The sequence below is a fragment of the Carcharodon carcharias genome, chromosome 15 (genome assembly GCF_017639515.1).
Source record: "Carcharodon carcharias isolate sCarCar2 chromosome 15, sCarCar2.pri, whole genome shotgun sequence".
Classification (NCBI taxonomy): domain Eukaryota; kingdom Metazoa; phylum Chordata; class Chondrichthyes; order Lamniformes; family Lamnidae; genus Carcharodon; species Carcharodon carcharias.
In genome coordinates this window covers 103,999,270-104,018,845 of record NC_054481.1, presented here as the reverse complement: position 1 = coordinate 104,018,845, position 19,576 = coordinate 103,999,270, and the positions used below count along the sequence as shown (strand labels likewise).

Genomic DNA, 19,576 nt, shown 5'->3' with positions numbered 1-19,576 from the left:
CTGGCTAGAAACAGAGCTCGACTGGAGGGTGAACTACTAATACTGTTTTAAGCCTTCAAACACTCTAGTTCGGCTTGCATTACAAAAGGAACCCCCAAGTCTTTCAATAATTTGACCTCTGTCTCCACTATTACATTCTGATGAAACCCAAGCAACAACATTGCAAATTAAAATCGCAACTGCTAGTGCAATCTGTGATTTATAGGGAGAGAGGTAGGAGCTGCTCACTACTAACCAGCCCCACAGCATTCCATTCCTCCTGAAGAGTCTCAAACAGAATCAACACCAATTACGCACATAACATCTTATTCTTTGATAATTCTTATTAGGAAGCTGCATCTAAAATTGTTCCCTGACAGACCTCAGTACTGGAGTTATTAAATTACTACAAAGACTTTAAAATGACTAGTTCTATGTAGCTGGCATGGACAAGTTGTGCACCATGGGCTGGAAGAAGTGTAAGCTCCAGGTGAAAAAGGGTATTTACTCAGGGATGAAAAGGGTCAGTTCACAAGACTGAATACATGAGACCAGAGTTAAAATGGCTCTGCCTTTCTGCATGATAGACACGAAATATCAACTCTTTTACAAATGTTGCCTAACCTGCTGAGAATTTTACAGCATTTTCTTTCATTTCAGATTTTACTTCTGCCTTTAGCCCTTTATTTTTGGTTTACAATATGTGTTTCTGCTGATATGGGGATGCCAGCAGTGTGGCTCTTAAATGGAAACTTGTGGCCTTGGGAGGACCACTCCTCCGATTACCATCCCTGGATTGTACACAACTGATGACTGTGGGACCCAATGGGCAGATGGTCAATAGGAATGAGACTGGTGCTCTCTGCTGCCTGCAATGACTGGTCAGGGGACCAAAGAAAAGGCAGGGTCTTGGGGTTGTTTGGAGTTGGACCATTCACATCCCTTTCTATTGACAGACACCCTCTGCAATGTGACAGGCCAGAACAAAAGGGCCACTGTATTTTGGGGTCAGACGAGGTTTGGATGGAGCACAAACAGCAGAACACATCTGTTGGGTCACATGGCCTATTTCTATGCTAAATACTTTGTGATAGATTTCCTGGAACCTTAGAACAAGTACTCTGAGGGCCAGGGATCATCTTTCTCAAATCATGCAAAACATGCATTTAAATGGTGGCCTGTTACATCTCTCAGCACAATCACTGTTGAGGATAAATAAAGCAACCACCTTGCATGTAAAATTCTACATGCAGCAATCAAGACCAATGACCTTACTCTGGTGGCACTGGTCGAGAGCTGGTGTTGGCCAGGACACAGAACTCGCTACCCTTTGTGCTTCGCTTTTGGCTTTTTACATCCATCTGAACCATTGGAAATGACAGAAGAGGGCTTCCGTTCAACTAAAGGTTACTACCTCACAACACAGTTCTTCCTCAGTACAGACTGGAGTACCAGCCTGGGCAATGTGCCCAAATCCTGGAACGGGGCTGAACTCTCGTTAGAGGTATCAGTGCTGTTTCTGAGCAAAGTTGTGACCTACCCGGTCAGAGGAAGAAATATGAACCCTTGTTCTTCCTCCCCCATCCACACTAAATATTTCCATTATATGGTCAGTCTTCTAGTAATAATTGAAAAGCATTGTTAAATCCCTTGAGCTTTAACGTGACACTGTAGGCCATTAGTCCACAAAGCAATTCCTGTCTGCACTTAAAGAAGCCATTCACCATTTTAAAATAAATGGGTTAACACTTCCATTAATAACAAGTGCATTAAGTCACATCCTCTAATATCACACAGTGATTAAAGGCCAGAGACTCTAGTAGCCATGTTTATCTTCTCTGGCATTATTAACGGGACCTGTACTTATCTCAAGCCCCAGTCTGTTCTCCACTGCCACATCCTGTGCGTCACCACCTCCCTTTGCTGCTTTTGTCAGTTTACATTTCAGGATGAAATGTAGAAACACGTTTAAAACGGGAAAGCATGTAATGGACAAAAACTGCCAACAAAAACAACTGCCCAGTATCACGTAGGCTGAAATCCCAGGGTTTAGCTCCCAGTCTGAGTAAGTGAAAGTTTAAAGGGACAGCAATTAGGGTGGTGCTCAGTGCCAAGTTTGGGGTGGGCGTGGGTAGGGTAGGTGGGCAATAGAAGTCAGCCCTGGTTCTTGGCCTTGATCCAGTAACTCCACTAAAGAGCAAGGATATTAGGGATGCACTCGGTTACAATGGCCACCACAGACAACCAGCCTGCAACACGATCTGGAGTCAGCTCGGCTTCAGTGACCTAGTCTGGGCCTACTCATCTTCAAACAATAAGACAAGACCGAGGACTTGGGGAAAAACACCATCCATATCCTTGTAATTATAGAGGAACATCAAATCCCTCATCATGGATGTCATCAGAAATCAGGCAGTTATTGTACTGGACAACTGTGTCAATGGGCATGGAATAAAGTGGGCACATACACTCTCCAGTGCTGTACAAAACAAAAAAGGGTTTGGGTTCTAGTTAAGGCAAGAAATTCAATTTGCAGGAATACACCAATTACCATGCTGAACCAAACTCCCTTCTCCTCCAATACGTTGCACTACACATATTAGACTGTGTAATATAAAGGATTAATATTAAATATATAAATATAGCCTACATCAGTGACCTTAGATCACATAATAACAGAACATGGAGAGAGATAGTTCTACCTAGAGCCTCATGCTGAGACTACTTATAAGCAGTTAGCAAACATTATGCTAACAGTATCACGTCTAGCATTACCTGCAAGTGCAGGGCCACAACTACCACATCCATGACCAAAAGCAACAATAACAGATGGTGGTAGCGATGTGATTCGAACCCTCTCCTCTGCAGGGACTGGTCAGTTTAGCAAGAGGAACAACTCCAGGGCAAGGACAGCCTGGGAAATTCTTCAACTGAACTCCAGAAAAGGCAACAGTAAAAAGGCAGTGATGGAAAAAAATCCTACCTTTACCAGAGTGCTTCGGCGATGTGGAAGGCTTGAGAAGTGGCAGAACTGGTGTTGCAGGTTTACCAGGTAGAGAACCACATTAGGACTAGCAAGAGTAAGATACTGACCTACTCCTATGCCATAGGCAGTAAGTGCAGACAACTTAGTTAGACAGGGCATAAATGAAAACATGGTGACATATGAAGAAGTTATTAAAGCCTTTGATACTTCAGTCTTTGGAAAAGCAGAGCAAAAGTTAATAGGCAAACCCAAAGATTGAGAGGGAGCGTAGATTCCTGGGGTTGCAGGGGGCGGGGGGGGGGGGGTGTAGGATAACGTAAATAGTATTCATTGAGTTAGAGACTTGGGGGAGATATTGTATTAAAGGGGTTAATGTTAAATGTGTAAATATATAGCCTACAGTGAAGTAAGATACCTGATAACAGACCATGAGAGAGATACACGTCCATGTACAGCATTGCACAGAGACCAACTTTTCAATTGTTAGCATAATGTTCAATAAAAGACGGAGAGTGTGCTAACAATATCACATTCAGCATTATCTGAAAGACCAGATCCATGACTCCCACATCCAAGACCAAAAGCAAATTAACAGAGACTGCAGCGAGTGAAAGATTTGGAGCCTGACCCTGTGGGTTCACAATGCTGGCTTCCATCTTGTTAAAATGTCCGAGTGTCCACAAATGGGACCGGTATCAGGGAGGTCACCGGAATTCCTCTGGTGTGTTGCTCCCTTCGTCACAGCACACCAGAGGAATTCCGGTGACCTCCCTGATACCGGTCCCATTTGTGGACACTCGGACATTTTAACAAGATGGAAGCCAGCATTGTGAACCCACAGGGTCAGGCTCCAAATATCAATGATGCAGATTTTGCATCTTTCAGGTCATCTGTGTCATGGCAGTAAAACATGCCTCTGCTTCTGCACGCTGCTGACCCGAATGCACCTTTTGAGGAAGTAACAATTGTACAGAGAAACCACTTCAATGTTTGTCTTCGGCTGCCAGGAATCCCCAGGTACTTATGTAGTAAGAGATTCCTGTCTGTGTGGTCACTGGTAAATACAATTTTGCAATCATCTGTTGTAGCTTTGCAAGATCTGCAGTGGGTTTTGAACATTCAGACTCCCAACTCTTCAATCTCCCTCCCACAACTTTCAACCGTGTGGGGATACCTTCACCACACCGGCTCCAACGGTTCAAGGTAGCAGCTAACCACCTGAATCCCACCTTCCCATCGATGCCCATATCCCAAAAAATCAGAACTTTCCTTCTCTCTGTTATGATGTGCTGGACATTTGTCAAGCAGTGTATGACCACAATTCAAATACAGCAAACAAAATCTTCATAAACAAACACAAACTCAGAAAAATTCCACTTAGTCAATATACTTAGGAGGTGGGGAGTGGAAAAGGGATAGTTATGTGACATTAAGTTTACCTCCTACCTCCCCTGAATTAAGACAGGAACTAGGACCCTGTGGGAATATCATTCCTTAAGTACCAATGAAAGAGGCAGGACATTTACATTTTAACAAGTAGTAGTGAGGGGAAGAGAGTCAGAAAGAAGCTTTGAACAACACAGCACTAGGCAAGCTCAAGGAAAAAGGGGCAGAGTCCATCCAAGGTGTTAGGGGGCAATTTGTGCCAAATTCTTTAAATGCTAAACAGCCAAGGTGGTCAATGTAATATAAAGGGATTAACTGATGAAGTATGCTACATGTATGATTAAATGATGATATATCATTGACAGTCAGTCATGTGTTAGACATGAGAGAGAGAGATTGGAGTCATGCCTAGGAGCAACATGCCTGCTCTGTAACCTGTTTAGATCTAGTACAAAGAACATCTCCCCTTGACATTCATTGACATTTCCATCAATGAAGTCCCACCATCAACATCCCAGGGGTTATCATTGATCAGAAACTGAACTGGACTAGCCATATTAATACTGTGGCTATAAGAGGTCAGAGGCTAGGAATTCTGCAGTGAGTAACTCACCTCCTGACTGCCCAAAGTAGATCTACCATCTACAAGGCACACAAGTCAGGAATGTGATGGAATACTCCCCACTTGCCTGGATGAGTGCAGCTCCATCAACACTCAAGAAGCTCGACACCATCCAGGACAATCCAACATCCACTCCTTGCATCAGCACAGTGGCAGCAGTGTGTACCATCTACAAGATGCACTACAACAACTCACCAAGGCTCCTTTGACAGCAACCAAGCCCGCAACCTCTACCACCTGGATGGAGAAGGGCAGCAGATACGTGGGAACACCATTACCTGGAAGTTCCCCTTCAAGTCACTCACCGTCCTGACTTGGAAATATATCGCCATTCCTTCATGGTTGCTGGGTCAAAATCCTGGGACTCCCTCCCGAACAACACTGGGGGTGTACCTACAGTACATGGACTGCAGCAGTTCAAGGTAGTGGCTCACTACCACCTTCTCAATGGCAATTAGGGATAGGATGTCCCGTGAAGGAATAAAAAGTGTTAAGGAAATACCAGAGTATGACTACAGTCTCTGAACCAAGCCCCATACCTCGAGGCCAAAATAGAGGAACACATCTCAGAACAGTCAAGATGGGCTTAATTGTCAATGTCAGCTTAGCCCACATTTTGTCCTAGACAGCATCTTGGTAAAGGAGCTGAAGCCAGCACTAGACGTGGCCACCTAAATAGCCAATTGCCACTTAGAATGCCTGCTAGCCTCATTAAAGCGGCTTCACAGCATTTTGGCAGCTAGAGCATCTACTAATACGCTCAAACAGCAACCAGCTGTTAGGGTGTAAACAGTGCATTGATGTCAATTTCAAGCACCATTGTTATGGCAGGTGGATGGTAAATGCCATGCTGCTCAAATCCCAGAGGAAAACTTGAAGCAGCTGCCACAACTATTTGCAATTTGTATTTATTTTGAGATGCAGGCTTTGAATTCAGTAAAAAGGCCAACTGGGATTAGAAGTTTTTTTACAAGCCTAAATTAAACATTTATTAATAAAAAAGATTGTAAGCCCATACCATGTGTTTACAAATTACTGCTATAATAACTTCTAAATCCCCTAACTAATCTAACTGTCAGTTATACCTCCATTAAGGTAACAGTAAAACATACAGATTTAAACAGACCCAGGCATTGCACACACCCTGGACAGTCAAATTTAAAGTGAGATTTTTCCTCAGCTTCAGTTCCTTGTAGACAGCAACTTGAGGCTTTTCACAATTGTTAGATCTTAAAAATTGCCTTCGCTTGCACACAGCCTTCTCTCCTTTATACATATTTTCCCCTTTGAATGCAAATTCCCATTGTTTCACTATGTCTTTGGACTTTACCTCTCTTGATAATAAAAATCTATCAGAGTACCAATTTTACCAGTAATCTTTGGAAAAAATAAACATATTGTTTAACTTCTCCTGGTGAGGTGAAACATTTCACTCCCTCTTTTGAATTCAAGCAACTCTGGTTTATTTAAAAATGCAAATATTCCCTTTACACCTCTCATTCTAAAACTTCACCCACGTTTACCTCTTTAGCATTTCAAACCTAGCTTCTCTTCCAACATAAAAGCCTTCAGTCCAGCTGTCTTTAATTCAATTAAGTCCCACATACACATACATAGACACAGGTCCCATTACCATTCTACTTTACAATAAATTCCAAATAACATTATGAAAATGAACATATCTTCCTGGCACCATTTAAAGGGATACTCACCAATTCATGTTCACTTGCTGCTGCAGCTCTGATGAGGATCTCCAAACACAGGAGATTTTATCAAAACATCAACTGGGAAACAATTATTCTGCAAATTCTCCGAGGACTTCAGCAAGAGAAAATACTCCACCTTAGAGCATTCACCAGGAGAAAAAGGACAGTTTGAACCCTGGCATCTTGCCAACTGCTCCCCTAGGTCTAGTGAGGAATGGGAGGATGATACGAGACCAGGCAAAGCAATACCAGCTGCTGGAGAGTGGGACAGATGGTTAAGGAGGACGAGATGGCCTTTGCCACCCGCCCCTCCTTGCAGGTACAGGACACCCATCCTCCTCTGGACTTCCACCAGCAAAACCTCCAGTGCCACATCCAAGAACCTGTGTACCCTCTCCTCCAGTCCATGAGCCATTCTGCAGTGTTCCAATGAGTGCCAGCCAAAGCACGTCACACCTTAAGTGGAAGTGAGTATGAGAAGCTCACATATACTGCTCCTCAAAAATTGTGTCTAATCAGCACTTGATGGCTAAGCCTGCAGGTTCCTCGTTCAGCAGCAGGTTCGAATTGGTAATCAGCAATTGGGAGCAACAATGTTGCGCCAAATCTAGACTGGAAAGGAGGCATGTCTTATTAATACAACATCCCATAAACACCCATTCTCACCTTTTTGGCCAAAACAACCTCCACAGTCTTCGCGAAGACACAGAAAAAGGGAGCACACCCAGGGGATTAGAGGCAAAGCATGAGATGATGATGATGGCAACAACAAATATTTATGTGCCTCATTTAATGTAATAAACACAAGGTGCTTCACAGGAGGGTTAATAAGTAAAATGAACCACATAGATATTTTGGAAAATGACCAAAAGCTTGGTCAGAGGTAGGTTTTAAGGAGCGTCTAGGAAGTGAGAACATTTAAAAAGGCAATTTCAAAGCTTAGGTAGCTACCAATGGTGGAGCAATCAAACTTTGGGATGCTCAAGAAGCCAGATTTAGAGGGGTGCAGATATCTTGGAGGAGATTATAGAGATAGAGAGGGGGTGAGGCTATGGGAGGAATTTGAAAAGGATGAGTATTTAATAACAAGAGGTGTTGCTTAACCAGCAGCCAACATAGGTCAATGAGCACAGAGATGATGGGAGAATACAACTTGGTGCAAAGTTTAACACCAAAGGTTATGAACCATCTGATTTAGCCCCAGGGGGAGGGATGGAGTTGGTGGCAGGGATATCATAAACACAGCTCTGGAAAGTTGAGTGTGAAAAGAAACAAACAGCAACACTGGGTATAAAGGAGGAAAAAGTTAACAGCACAACATCAAGTCTGTGAAAAGTTAAATTTGAAGGAGGAAATAAAAGATTGGGGAAAACAAAAGATTAAATCTAGCGAGACAGAGCAAAACTGACTGAAAAGGAAATGTTCAACCAAGTGCTGAGTCAGAGGGAGTGAGGCAACTGCTGTAGGTTGAATGCGATAAAATTTAATATTGAGTCTTACTGATTGTAATTTTCCCTGAAATGAAGAATTCAGCTGCTGCACAATTCCTTCCACTCCAGCAGCCCTGCAATCCCTCAGCCAGGTAATCAATCATTCTTCAGGTCTGAGCTTGACTGATAGAAGGTGATTGAAACATGAGACCATCATAGTGAATGTTTCAGCTTGACCTCAACTAAACGCACACATGCACTTGGCGGGGGGAGGAAGGGAGGGAGGGGATGGTGACATTAGTATAGTGGTAATGTTACTGGATGGCAATCCAGTCAAACACTCTGGAGATATGACGGCTGGGGGAATTTAAACTCAATCAAATAAATCTGGATAAAATGCCAGTCTCAATGTTTGTCCATTGGAGGCAATAGAAATTATCATATGGTATGAGGAAATAGAGACATTAAACAAATTTGTTTTTACAGTTGAGAACACAAGAGAGCATTTTTTTAATGGGATGTGGGCGTCGCTGGCTAGGCCAGCATTTATTGCCCATCCCTAATTGCCCTTGTTTAGATGGCGCTTAAGAGTCAACCACAGTGTTTGGAGTCACATGTAGGCTAGACCAGGTAAGGACAGCAGATTTCCTTCTCTAAAGGGTACAACAATCGGCAATGGTTTCATGGTCATCATTAGACTTTTAATTCCAGGTTTTTTTTAAACCGCATTCAAATTTCAAACCTAGGTCCCCAGATCATTACCTCGGATCACTGGAATACTAGTCAGTGACAATACCACTATGCCACCACCTCCACTGGTGAGGTTGAGAAGATGGGGCCTTCATGGATGACCTCAGCTGGTAAGGGACTTGAACCCACACTGTTGACATCACTCTGCATCACAAACCAGCCATCCAGCCAACTGAACTAACCAACCCCCAGAACACTCTACAGTTGGACAGACTCACTGTCTATCCTGGTAAATGAGCAATGATCCCATGGGTAAAGTATGGAGGGAAAGCACATATAGATTCCTAACACAGTTCTGAAGTCAATCTCTTTTGGAAATGGAGAAGAAAATTTAAAGTTATAAATGAGTAGCCCACTTGAAATTGGCTCCGAGCCATCTTAAACTTTACTCCAAGTCTTCGACAGGCTCAAAGTTCTGGCAACTCTTTCAGGTTTTGAACAAAGGAAATAAAAGACACAGCAGGTGTCCCATCGCTCCAGCACAGCCAGCTCCGGCTTTCCTTATATTATACTGAACAATTGGAGGGAAAAAAATTTGCACATTAATGGAACCATATTTCAGCCACCTCACGCGCTTCACATACAAATGAAGCACTTTGAAATGTACTGAGTACTAGGTGAATGCTGCAGCCATTTTGCACACAGCCAAGTCTATTAAACAGTAATGAAATGAATTACAGCCCTGACTTATACCATCTATGCTCATCAGGGCAGCATTTACAATTGGGAAAATTGCTGAATACGTGGTTCCCTTCCAAATCCGTGCTCATCCTTCCTGCAACTCAATATCTGAACTCTGAAGCACTGAATCAGCCCTTAAAGTCGCAAATTACATCCTATGTGACAGTGATAAGCCACCCCTCTTCATCTTTCTCAATCTGTCTGCAGCCTTTGACATGGTTGGCCACACTGTCCCCTCTCCTTCAACTAAAATGGGACTAACCTCACCTGGTCTATCCAGTCATAGCAAAAAACCTGCAATGGTTTCTCATCACACACTGGAGCCTGCCCGGGACCTATTCTTGGTCTGCTCCTATTTCCCACATACGTGTAACCCTTCTTCAACATTGTCCAAAAACACATCAGGGTGACTGACGCCACATAGCTCTGCCACACCCCCAACCTCTCTCAGCTCCTCTCCTCCCTCTGATTTGCCATGCCACTTGTCTGATCTCCAGTACTGTAGCAGCATTAATTTCATACTAAATGTTGGGAAAAATCAAAACTATCGTCTTCGGTCCTTGTCACAAATTGTTCCCCAGTCACTGACTTCATCCCTCCCTCTGGCTACTGTCTGTGGTTGAACCAGACTGTTTACAACCTTGGTGTCCTACTTGATCCCGAATGGAGCTTCTGAACCCATATTCTCTCCATGACTGTCAACTTCCAACACCATAACGTTGCCCATCACCCGCTTTGCCTCATTTCATCAGCTACCGAAACCCTGCCACATGGCTTGGTTAATTCTAGACTTGACTATTCCAATGCTCTCCTGGCCTGTCTCCCACTTTGCACGCTCCATAAACTTGAGCTAATTAAAAATTCTGCTACCATATCCTAAATCATGCTCAAATCAAACCCGGTGCTCACTGACCTATGTTGGCTCCTGATCCAGCAAAACAACATATATTTATATAGCGTCTTAAATGTAATGAAACGCTCCAAGGAGCATTATAAAACAAAGTAAGACACTGAACCACAAAATATGTCAGTTTTTTTTTTATTCATTCATGGGATGTGGGCATCGCTGGCTAGGCCAGCAATTATTGCCCTTCAGAAGGCAATTCAAAAAAAATGCAGCTCACTGCCACCTTCTGAAGGGCAATTGGCATTGGGCAATAAATGCTGGCCTAGCCAGCGACCCCCACATCCCATGAATGAATTTTTAAAAAATGACCTAAAGCTTGGTCAAGGAGGTAGGTTTTAAGGAGTGTCTTCAAGGAAAAAAGCAAGGTAGAGAGGCATACGGAGGGAATTCCAGAGCTTGGGGCCAGGCCAACAAGGCACTTTAAAATTCCCATCCCTGTTTTCAAATCCCTTCGGAGACTCACCGCCCAATAATCTCCTGCAGCCCGGCAACTCTCCAAAGTCCCAGCCTTCCCCCAAGTCTGGCCTCTTGAACATCCCTGGTTTTAATCACTCCGCCACTGGTGGTGACGCCTTCAGCTAACTGAGCCCTAAGTATTGGAATTCCCTCCCTAACCCTCTCTGCATCACATCCCTCCTTTAAGACGCACTTTAAAACTTAGCTTGTCCCCATATCTTATGTAGTTTGGGTGTTAAACTTTGTTTGATAACACACCTTGGGACGTGAAGCATCTTGGGATGCTTTACTATGTCAAAGGTGCTATATAAATGCAAGTTGTTGTAATCATTTGCCATTGTTCACTTTTTATAATTAATTAAAATGCACCCCTTGAAGGTCTTGTGGCTCAGCAAGTAGTATCCGTGCCTCTGAGCCACAAACTCTGGGTTCAAGTCCCACTGCAGGATCTGAAGGCCCAGAATTGTGTGTCATAACACAGCCAAACAGGTCAAGCAGCAACTGGTAAGCCCTTCCAATATACAATATAATAGCAGGCGGTAAGAGCGGAGCGATTCCTGGTCAGCTACGCGATGGAAAGAGATTGGAGCCTCGATCATAACTATCCATAGCTCCAGGCTACAACATGCATGTAAAATTGTGTGTTGCCACAATGACTCGGTGGGGGGGTGGGGGGTGGTTGGATGGAGTGGGATTAGATTAATACCAGCAGCACAGGGTTCAACCCCTGATCTGGCTGGGCTCGATGTAGGACCCACCTTCTTGCCTTACCCATGGTGAAGGTTATGGTGCTGTGGGTCTGACCCGCCTTCGGGTAGAGAGCTCAAGAAGAAGAAAATGCACCAAACATTTCGGGCAAGCAGTCACACAGCCTTTCTTGTAACAGATTTTTCTGTTTCAATAACCTCAGGCTTTGCTCCCTTATCCATTTCTTGCCTGTGGGCAGCTGCTTAAATTGCACTGACTGACAAAATTAGTTTTGTTCTGACATGTTCAAAGATCAAAAACTCAGTGGTAAAAATGAAATGGGGTGGTTTAAGTTTAAAAAAAATTGCTGTTGGAGCTGTCTCCTGCCACTGCATTTGATTTACCATCAATAAAGCAGGAGTATCACATCAATGCACCCACAAAATGGTGGGGGGGTGGGGGGAGCATTATTTCTATTTTGTTGGTTTTGGCTCAGGGAGAAACATTTACCCGTCAGGTAGCGCTATGGGATCTTTTAAATCAAAGGCTTTTGGCACCATGGTTTCACCTGTCATCTGAGGGGCACAATTGAACACTGCCCTCAGTACTGCACTGGTATGACAGCCTAGATTACGTAAAGTCTCAAGAGCGGAGTTCAAACCCACAAATCCAGAAAGTAAGTACGTTACAGTTCCTTATTCCTTCAGCCAGTCTCTGCAACACATCTGAAAAGGTAGGCTACATAGAATGTACAGGACAGAGAGCAGACCCATTTGACTCAACTGGCCCATGTCAGTGTTTATGTACCACACACGTGGGGGAGAAAGTTTGCTATGGGAGACAGGAGTCTGTGTATCTGCCCATGGCAGTATTGGTAGGACAGACCACTGCGCAGTCCTTGTGGCAATACAGTCCCATTTTCATTTAGAGGACACCCTTCATCATCTCATGTTGCACTACCGCTGGGATAAATAAGATGGATTCAGAACAGATCCAACAGCTCAAGATTCCAGCATCTGTAAGCCATCAGGAGCAGCATTGTATTCAATCTTCATGGCCCAGAATATTGCTCACTCTACCGTTACAGTCAAGCCAGGGGACCAATCCTGGTTCAATGGGGAATGTCGCAGAGCATGCCAGGAGAAACATCAGGTATACCTGAAAATGAGGTGCCAACATGGTGAAGCTACAATATAGGATGACATGCATGCCAAATAGTAGAAGCAGCATGCGATAGACAGAACTAAGCAACCCCACAACCAACAGACCAGATCAAAGCTCTGTAGTCCTGCCTTATTTAGGTAGTAGGCAATTGAACAACTAATGGGAGGAGGAGGCTCCTCCACAAATATTCCCATTCTCAACGCGATGGAACAGCCAAGCGCGTGAATGCAAAGGCAAAGACCACGAGCTCACAACCATCTTCAGACAGATGTGCTGAGTGCATGATCCATATTGGCGTCCTCCTGAGATCCTCCCTTTTCCAGATGCCAGTATTCAGTCAATTCGATTCACCCATGCAATATCAACTAATAGGCTGAAGGCACTAGATAGAACAAAGGTTATGGGCCCAGACAACATCCCAGCTGTAGTATTGAAGACATGCTGCAGAACCAGCTGCAACCTTAGCCAAGCTGTTCCAGTATAACTACAACACCGGCATCTACCTGACAATGTGGAAAATTGCTCAGACACGCCCTCACCACAAAAAAAAAGGACAAATTCAAATTCAATCAATTACCACCCCACCAGCCCTCTCGAAATCAAACTGATAGAAGGTGTCATTGATAATGCTATCAAGTAGCACTTGCTGAGAAACACAACCTGCTCACTGATGCTCAGTTTGGGTTCTGCCAGGACCACTCAACTCCTGACCTCATTACAGCTTTGGTTCAAACATGGACAAAAGAGCTGAACTCCAGAGGTGAGGTTAGAGTGACTTCCCTTGACATCTAGGCCACATTTGACCAAGTGTGGCATCAAGGAGCCCTAGCAAAACTGGAGTCAGTGCGAATTTGGGTGGGGGGGCGGCGGGGTGGGGTGGGGGGGGGTACTCTCCACTGGGTTGGAGTCATAACTCGCACAAAGGAAGATGGTTGTGGTTGTTGGAGGTCAATCATCTCAGCTCCAGGACGTCACTGCAGGTGTTCCTCAGGGTAATGTCCTCGGCCGAACCATCTTCAGCTGCTTCATCAATGACCTTCTCTCCATTATAAAAGGCCAGGAGTGGGGATGTTTGACGATGACTCTTTTTGTAATTACACAGTGTTCAGTTCCATTCACAACACCTTAGATAATGAAGCAGTGCATACCCATTTGCAGCAAGACCTGGACAGCACTCAGGCTTGGGCTGATGCATGGCACAAATGTTAATTGCCATGAAAGTGCCAAACAATAACTGTCTCCAACAGGAGAGAATCTAACCACCTCCCCTTGAACAATATTATCATTGCTGAAACCCCTCAGCATCAATATCCTGGAGGTGATCATTGACCAGAAACTCAACTGGATTGGTCACAAATACTTTGGTTTAGGAGGGCAGTCAAAGACTGGTAATTCTACAGCGAGTAAGTCACCTCCTGACTCCCCAAAGCCTGCCCACCATCTACAAGGTTCAAGCTTGATGGAATACTCTCCACTTGCCTAGAACAGTGCAGCTCCAACACCACCTCCAGGACAAAGCAGTGTGCTTGTTGGCACCCCATCCACCACAGCCATACAGCAGCAGCGTGCACATGACTGATGCCGTGCAACAACTTACCAAGGCTCCTTCCACAGCACCTTCTAAACCCATGTGACCTCTATCACCTGGAAGGGCAAGGGCAGCAGATGCAGGGAAACACCACCACCTGCAATTTCCCCTCCATTCACTCAAAGTCTTGACTTGGAACTATATCACCATTCCTTCACAGCTGTTGGGCCAAAATCCTGGAACTCCCTTCCCATCAATACTGTGGGAGAGTGTACCTACACCACATGGACTGCAGCATTTCAAGAGGGCAGCACACCATCACTTTATCAAGGGCAATTAGGGATGGGCAATAAATGCTGGCCTTGCCAGCAATGCTCACATTCAATGAATTAAAAAGAGTGGAGTCTCAGTGATAGCCAGCATGAATAATTGTGCAGCCATTTCCTTCTCTGTAGCTATTTATGAACAACAGTGATTTCAGAAACAAGAATTAACACAGGAACTTGAGACTCATAAATAGTATCCTCAGATGGAATCAGTTAAAACATTAGACAAAAAAACTGGAGTTCCTTATTTCAGCAACAATGGCATGACCCAGCTAACCTGAAACTTGAAGGCCTGAAACACAGCTAAACAGGGTTGTCGTGTGAACTCTGAGCAGCATGGGGAGTGGCTCACTGCCCTTGTTAAATTGTTCAGACTGTTAAAGGCAAATCTCACTGAAATTATTCACTTCAAAACGCTGGTACTTTCTAGAAGATTCCTCCTCACAGTCCAAACAAATTAACAGAAGTGTGGAGAGGAAGGGTGGGAAAAAATCAGTACACCCGTCCCCAAATTAATTGACTACCCAAAACATTAAAGATCAAACAGATATAAAGCTGACAGCTTGATGTACTCTCAACCATTTCCAGCCAGACTTTAATTTCAACCACCCCCACCACCACCCTTTCACACAATCTTACAGAAGGAAGGAAGGAAGCCATTCAGCCCATCATTCTTGTACCAGCTCTTTGAAAGAACTGATCGAAGGGCTGAAATCAAGGGCACCACCCAAAAACTAACTGACAAATCAAAGGGATAAAACAGGTAAATGAATCAGCAAGGCTGGGTTTTTATGCTGTGAGGGTGGAAAAGAGCTCCACAGATTTGAAATTCAGCAAGGTGAGTCTTCACAAGCAATGGATTGAAAGGGGGGAGGGGGGGGGGGGGGGGCAACAGTTCAAATGGTGTCCACGGTTGGGGAAAGAGGTCAGTGTGGATGTAGAGTACAAGAGACTCCCACCGATACAGCTCACTACATTCAGGTGAGCCTGAAACACTCCCAGAAACAGCCACTGCTGAAGCCACTCGCCCATCCCCTGTTCCAACAGCCAAGTAACCGAAAAAAAGTTGAAACATCCGGATCAGACATTGTAAAACCTGATGCGGCCTTTCCCTAACTTTACTAAACTTTGCTTTCAAACTGAAAGGGGGGAAAAATCGCAAATGAAAGAAAAGTGGTAAAAGATTAAAACTTACATAAAAGGGTGAAACTGATCCAACCTTGAAACTCACAAAGGGGCGGGCATTAGCTGTGGAATCGAAGGTTGTTTAAAAATCACCCTTGATATTTACCTGCCCAGAAATCTCACAAGTTGGAAAAGTTGGAGAAACTTTTTTCCAGTTCGAGAGTTTCCTCTCGGACTTTGCTCCCCTCTGTCACAGCTACAGACTGCACGTCCGGCTCCATTTTCTTCACTCACCTTTAATCCTCACGGTGCTGAACCAGTTCACATTTTCTCCAAGTTCTGTATTCACCCTCGTGCCCGTCTCTTCCCCTCCCGACTGCAGCACTACCCCACAACCTGCTTTTGATCAGGACTATTGAAGGCTCCACCTTCCCGCAGGGTCCTAACACACGTCAGGATCACATCCACGCCCAAATGGAGAAGTAACTCCATCCCGGGTCTTGCGTCCTCCTGCTGGCTAAATGCGTAAAATGCAAAATAGAACTGAAAAATCTGAAACAGGAGCAAAAAAAAATGCTGGATACACACAACAGCTCGTCAGAATCTGAAAAGAGCAAAGGAAGAGGCGCAATCGTTGTTAACGATTCAAAACTGAATACAGTCAACATCAGCTTTGCTTTTAAATAGCATGTGAGCATTGCTTGTCCATCCCTAATTGTCCTTGAACTGAGTGGCTTTGTTAGGCCATTTCAGAGATAGTCATCTACATTGCTGTCTGGAGTCACATGTAGGCCAGACCAGGAGCGAGTGTCTATGGTGAAATGGAAACTGGGCATGTGGGAGCGACGCTCCCTCTCCATTGCGGGTAAGAACCTGGTCATCAGGTGTGAGGCACTCTCGCTGTTGCTGTACGTGGCACAGGTCTGGCCCATTCCACACTCCTGTGTGGTGGCGATCACCTGAGCCATCTTCCGCTTTATCTGGAGGTCGAAAACGGATCGTGTCCGCAGGGACACGATGTACAAGCCTCTAGATAAAGGGGGAAAAAATGTGCCCAACATCGCCCTCATACTGATGGCCACCTTTGTGTGCGGTTGCATCAAGCGGTGCATAGACTCTCAGTATGCAAACACCAAGTGTCACTACGTGCTGAGGTTCTACCTGTCCCCGGTGTTGTGAAGGATGGGTCTGGCCACGATGTCGCGGAATTCTCCAAGTAGTTGGACCGTGCCGTACCACCTGTCCCTCGTGGGAAAATTTATGCAGAGAAACACCTTCGACCACAAGTCTGTCAGGCAGTGGTCGGCACATAACATCTTAAAGGCCCTGAGGGAAAAGGAGAGGGTGGATCCTGTGGGATGGTTCCCTGAGCAGACTGACAAAGTAATTTGGCAGAATGCCTCATCACCAGAACTTTCCAACAAACACCAAGATGTAGCTTGGCTGGTGGTGAGAAAGGCCCTCCCTGTAAGATCCTTCCTACACGCCAGGAGTCTCACCCCCTCTGCACGTTGCCCTCGAGAAGGCTGTGGTGGGGAAGAGACCGTTGTTCACCTCCTTGTAGATTGTGTCTTTGCAAAGAAGGTCTGGAGAGGGATGCAGTGGTTGCTGTCGAGGTTCATCCTGAGAAGTTCTGTGACAGAGGACTCTGCTCTACGGGCTGTTCCCAGGGACACACACCGAGACAAACATCAACTGCAGCTGGAGGATCATCAACTTGGTGAAAAACGCTCTTTGGTCTGTCCGAAACTTGTTGGTTTTCCAGCGCAAAGAGTTGTCCCTGACTGAGTGTAGCAGACTAGCACTTTCCAAGGTCCAGGACTACGTGCTGAGGGACACAGTTAAGCTTGGGGCAGCCACCGCAAAGGCGCAATGGGGAAGGGTCGCTGCCTAAGACCTTTCTGCCACAGTGCACTGGGGGGCTGGGAACTGTAAAGAGCCCCTCAGTCTGTACAGATTAAAATGTATGTCTGCCAATGATTGAAATATTCATTGTTTTTTTCTGATACACCTTGTGTTTCAGTTTGTAAAAGTTGAACCTGTTTATATTTTTGTAATGGTGATTTAAAATGTTCGAAATGTTTTTGACGATTTATGAATAAAGTATATTTTTGCAAAAAAAAGTAGGCCAGACCAGGATGTCTTGTGGTGCAGTGGGTAGTGTCCCTACTTCTGAACCAGAAACACTGGGTTCAAATCCCACTCCATGACTTAATGGCCAAGAAAGATGTGTAGGCCAGACCAGGTAAGGATGGTAGATTTCCTTCCCTAAAGGGGCATTAGTGAACCAAATGGGTGTTTACAACAATCATTTCATGGTCACTATTACCAAGACTAGCTTTATATTCATTGAATTTTAATTCTATCAATTGCCATGGTGGGATTTGAAAACATAACCCCAGAGAATTAGCTTGGGGCTCTAAAGTACTAGTGACATTACCACTATGCCACTGCCTCTAGTTTTCAATCCCCTAAACTTACAGGCCACCATTAAAATGTGGCCCTGAGCACAGGAGGAAATGTTTTCCCAGCAGGAATTTTGAGCGAGTACTGTTCTTGAATGAACGAACATACGAACTAGGAGCAGGGGGTAGGCCAATCAGCCCCTTGAGCCTGCTCCATCATTCAATGAGATCATGGCTTGTTTTACTGTGGCCTCAACTTTACATTCCCGCCTATCCCCGATAAACTTAGATTCTTAACTAATAAGGGAGTCAATCTACTGCTACCACGCCTGGCCTGAGTGTATTTGCTCATGACCCAAAATTGGAGAATAATGGGGAAGGGTTGCCAACTCCCTAGAATGTAAATGAATCACAGGACGAGCAGCCGCTACAAGCAGCCCAGGAGAAAAATCACAGGGGCATTAAAATATATTGCATGTGAATTTTCATTTATTACTAAGAAAAGATTGGAATTAGGATAAAAAGGCTTTTGATTGACAGTGAGAACTCATCCAATTTGGTGATTTCCTCTGCTTTCCAATTGGCATGGGAAGGTAGTGTTGGAATTCAGTGCACTGCAAGGATGACCACTGGCGGGTGCATGGAGGTCATGTGAATACATCCAGCCAGAGTGGCAACCATAGCTGGGGGAAATGCAATGGATGTGGTGTACATGTACAGTAGAAAAACCATTTTCAGGTACCAAGTCGGAGATTATTGGAGAAGATTAAGGGGTATGTAATTAAAAGATGGGCAGCTAATTGGATAACAAATTGGTTAGAAAGGAAGAAAAAAAGAGGAGTTAAGGGCAGCTTCTCAGAATGGTTAGACACAGGTAGTAATGTTCCAGTGGGTTCAGCTCTAAGGCCGTTTCATTTCACTGTGTACATCAATGATTTGAGCATAGGACTAGAAAGAGCAGTGTCCATAATTGCAGGTAAGACTAAAATAATCTTAATAATCATAGTTCTGAGGAGCAAAGAAAGTTGCAAAAGGGGCTTGATAAGGTGGCAGAGTGGTCAAAAGGTGGCAGATGGAATTCAATAATTTAATATTAGTAAATGTGAGGTGATACTTTTTTTAACCCAAATGGAGTAATTCATGTTTGAATGGGGGAAAAGACTAGGCAACATGGAAGAGGGGAGGGATTTAGGGGTTCTGTTTCATGTCATTAAAAGTCAGCACCTTGAGACAGCAAGCTAATAGAATACTGAGTTTTATGGCAAGAGGTATAAAATATAAAAGGTGAGATGTAATGTTGAATCTATATAAAATCTTAGTAAGAGTTTAGTTGGAGGACCGTGTGCAGTTTTGAGCTCTCCACTATAGGAAGAATATTCAGGCAACAGAGAGGACAAAGGGCCGATTCTGTGGCAGCTGCTGGACGTGAGGGAACATA

At 44.5% G+C, this 19,576-nt stretch overlaps 1 protein-coding gene across 2 annotated transcripts in view; it reads right to left on the bottom strand.

The window, feature by feature from the left end:
• The window catches only part of tmem51a (transmembrane protein 51a), a 36,507-nt gene extending 20,306 nt beyond the window's left edge, over positions 1–16,201 (bottom strand). Inside the window, exon 1 of one of the 2 annotated variants that reach the window (XM_041207324.1) lies at positions 16,028–16,201. The gene's annotated coding sequence lies outside the window, so the exon portion shown is untranslated. The other variant, XM_041207325.1, reaches the window with a different exon arrangement.
• Positions 16,202–19,576: the final 3,375 nt, after the last annotated feature.